This window comes from Portunus trituberculatus, chromosome 21 (assembly GCF_017591435.1).
Source record: "Portunus trituberculatus isolate SZX2019 chromosome 21, ASM1759143v1, whole genome shotgun sequence".
NCBI lineage: Eukaryota > Metazoa > Arthropoda > Malacostraca > Decapoda > Portunidae > Portunus > Portunus trituberculatus.
Genome location: NC_059275.1, coordinates 2,949,839 through 2,953,576, shown reverse-complemented (window position 1 = coordinate 2,953,576; position 3,738 = coordinate 2,949,839). Strand labels below are relative to the sequence as shown.

The 3,738-nt window shown below is 42.5% G+C and overlaps 1 protein-coding gene across 1 annotated transcript in view; it reads left to right on the top strand.

Annotated features, from left to right (window-relative positions):
* Positions 1-706: 706 nt before the first annotated feature.
* LOC123506936 (visual system homeobox 2-like) overlaps positions 707-3,738 on the top strand; it is a 31,298-nt gene continuing 28,266 nt past the window's right edge. Inside the window, exon 1 of the mRNA XM_045259358.1 lies at positions 707-1,255. The gene's annotated coding sequence lies outside the window, so the exon portion shown is untranslated. The remainder of the gene's footprint in view (positions 1,256-3,738) is intronic.

Below are 3,738 nucleotides of genomic sequence, written 5' to 3'. Positions count from 1 at the left end.
TCTCTCTCTCTCTCTCTCTCTCTCTCTCTCTCTCTCTCTCTCTCTCTCTCTCTCTCTCTCAAAAAGGTAAAAGAACGGAGCAAAATGGACTTGGTGCTTTTAAGGAGGGCGATTTATTGATGGCGGTGGTGATGGTGGTGATTATGAACCGTGACTCTGTGTGTGTGTGTGTGTGTGTGTGTGTGTAGCTGGTTTGGTCTCGACAGTATTACGTTTTCTTTGTGTTTACAGTGATAATGGTGATGGTGGTTGTGGTGATGGTGATTGGCTGTTGCTGTTATAACTACTACTACTACTACTACTAACTTAATGTAACACTCTAATTATATTATATCTGCCTATCTAACAAATTAACTAACTTAAAATAATTATCCACTATCTTGCAAAAAGTTGGATGCGTCTCTCTCTCTCTCTCTCTCTCTCTCTCTCTCTCTCAGTCGGTAGCCAGTTCTCGCGTGCCTCTTCCCCTCCCTCTCCGCCGCCGCCCGTGGAAGCAGGAATGTGGAAATCACCAAATGGAGCAACACTCAGCGCTCGTGACAACTTTCCAACCAACTTACTTCATTAACCACGCGTACCTTACTCTTCCGCCCCGCCAGCCAATCCCCGCCCGCCTCCCCCGTCACGTCACCAAGCTCCACCCAATAGGAGGCGGGGAGTGAACGATGCCTGGTGCTGATTTCTAAGCTTAATATTGAATTCCGTGCTTATTTGAGGTGCTGACTGGCTTAACCTGCACACGGATTGCTTGTTAGAGGCTACTGTTGCTTGGAGGTTGTTAAAAAGTCGTTGTTTTGAAGGGAGAAGTTTGTTTTTGCGCGTGGGTTTGTGTGAAGCGAGGTGGTAACGTGGCGGCGGTAATGCGGTAGGTAGAAGCGTAACGTTATTAGAAGGGAATTTTCGTCAAATGAAATGTGCTCTGTACCGTGTGTGGCGGCTCTGCGCAGGCTGCCGCGGTGGTGACTCCTGCTGCTGGAACACTCTTACTGAACCGCTAGTGAATCTATTGAACTCTCCACGCGCTGAAACACAAGAGAAAAACTGACAGAAAGAGAGAGAAATCAGATTGGAAGATTGTTTTTCTGTTTAAGTCCATCTCTGAATTTTTTGTCCGAGCATCACACGCAGCTAAGTCCGTCCGTCCGTCCTTCTGTCTGTCTTGGTTTGTGTGGTCTCGTCTCGTCTCGTCTCGTCTCAATCTCGGTCTCGTCTCTTTCGAAATCTGGCGCAGCGTAAGGAGAGAGCATCGTGAGCGGTAAGTGTGTGTGTGTGTGTGTGTGTGTGTGTGTGTGTGTGTGAAGCAAAAGTATGCACTTGATTTATACTATACTGAGTGCGTTATGTATGTATCGTGTTTTTAAGTTGATATGATTACTCAAAATGCTGTTATGTTATCTATCTCATCTCTCTTTATTTCTCTCTCTCTCTCTCTCTCTCCTTACTGTTTAGCTCTCTTCTCTGTGTTGTGGCGACGTACTAATGTTGTGTGTGTGGATGTGGTGGTGGTGATGTGGTGTGTTGTAAGTGTCGTGTTGTGTGTGTTTGGATGTTGGAAAGGAGATGGTGCGTGTTTGGCTGTTTTCTTGATGTGTGTGTTTGTAAAGGTAATGTGCTCGTGAAAGTAATGGTGTGTGTGTGTGTGTGTGTGTGTGTGTGTGTGTGTGTGTGTGTGTGTGTGTGTAGATAGTGCTGTATATTTGTAAAAAGGAATGCTATGTGAAGGTTTGTCAAGGCAATGTTGTGTTTGTAAAGTGATTGTCGTATGTGTGTGTGTGTGTGTGTGTGTGTGTGTGTGTGTGTGTGTGTGTGTGTGCGAAAGGACAAGTATAGTTGAGTAATCATTCATAACGTAGTGTGCTGTGGTGACTCTTGTGCCGCTGCTGTGTTGCTGTGAATCTCTGTGCACACTCAGAACAGATTGATTGATGCATGCAGCAGGAGTTGGAAGACAGTAAGAGAGAGAGAGAGAGTCGTAATTTTCTGGTGTATTGGTGTGAGTCAACACAAACTGAGAAAAGGGGGAGTAGATTGATACAAGAAAGAAAGAATCGTATTTATTTGCGGTGTTGCTGGTGAAGATTTGATTGAAGACATGTGAAGATAGGGAAGAAGGAAGAAGTAGGTTTTTTTGTGTTTTATTTTTTCGGGTGGGTAAAAAGAAGTGCCTTTCAACTTTTGTTTCTACTTTTTTCCCATTTTTTTCTTATATTTTTAGTTTTTTTTTTTCCTTTTCTTTTTTCTTTTTCTTTTTTAGAGGGGATGGTTATTACTGATTGTCTTCTTATTTCATTCTGTATCTTTATTTATGTGTTGATTCTTTATTCCTCCTCCTCCTCCTCCTCCTCCTCCTCCTCCTCCTCCTCCTCCTCCTCCTCCTCCTCCTCCTCCTCCTCCTCCTCCTCCACTTTCAGAAACTAAATTGGCCTTTCTCTTGATTTTCTTGTCTTCTTGGGGACAGTGTTAAAGGCGAACATCTTTCCACCCATTCTTTTCTTCCTTGGCCAGTCTTCACTAAGAGAAAAATAAGGAAGTAAATTTTCTTCCGTGGAAATATAACAAAACTCGTACGTGTACATGACCCAGTGGAAACAAACCGTACTGGAAAATTAATTGGTGCTTTTGTAAATGGGGGAAAAAAATAGGATAATCTTTACTTTTTTTCTTTTTATTCTCTCCCCTCGTGGCCACAGTGGATTGTCTCTCATTTAAATATATACTGAAATTTTTCCCTATTTCACCACGACTATTTACAAAGGCCACAGAGATTATTGGCCAGGTTCACAAGACTATTTCTCATATTGCTAGTGTAGAAATCTTGTTGGTCTGTCACTAGAATCGTAAAATTGTAACTTAACAACCCCCTTACAATTTCAACTGCGAGTCTTTTGGAAGTAGTGGAAGTGTGGCGCAAAAGTGTTTAAGAATAACGTCATGTGTTCTGTGCCTCCTTTCACGTGAAGCTCGCCACCTGCATCAAGATCAACTTATGGAACTCCTTGCCTGCATCTGTATTTCCTCCTATCGTGGACTTCTTGTGGAGGTTTCAAGACATTTTTCCATATTCAGACATCTTTCTCTGATAGTACTCTTCAAAGATTAGCACCTTCATTGGGCTTCTTCTTCTTCTTTCTTCTTCTTCTTCTTCTTCTTCTTCTTCTTCTTCTTCTTCTTCTTCTTCTTGTTCTTGTTCTTGTTCTTCTTGTTCTTCTTCTTCTTCTTCTTCTTCTTCTTCTTCTTCTTCTTCTTCTTCTTCTTCTTCTTCTTCTTCTTCTTCTTCTTTTGCCACAAACCAGAATCCAACTTCCACGTAAAAAGGCTTTCTTTGACGCACATACGGGGAAACCATTTGGTCTTTTATTTTTTTCTCTTGAGTAGAATGCATAACGGAAGCGAGAACAAGATGAAAAATAAAATAAGATGGATTGGTCTCGTAAGAAGTGATGATTAGGAGCCGATTACAGGAACTTACAGAGGAAACTAATGGGGGGAAGAAAATCGAGGAGGAAAACAGTGGGACAGAGGGAGGGGATGCGGGAGAACTTTGAAGAAACCTGTTAAAAAGGAAATAGAAGGAAGAAGATCGAGGGTAAGACAGAATGGGGCAAAGCGAGGGACATGTGGGAGAACTATGAAGAAACCTGTGAAAAAGGAAATAGAAGGAAGAAGATCGAGGGTAAGACAGAGTGGGGCAAAGCGAAGGGCATGAGGTAGAACTATGAAGGATAAGTCACTGAGGAA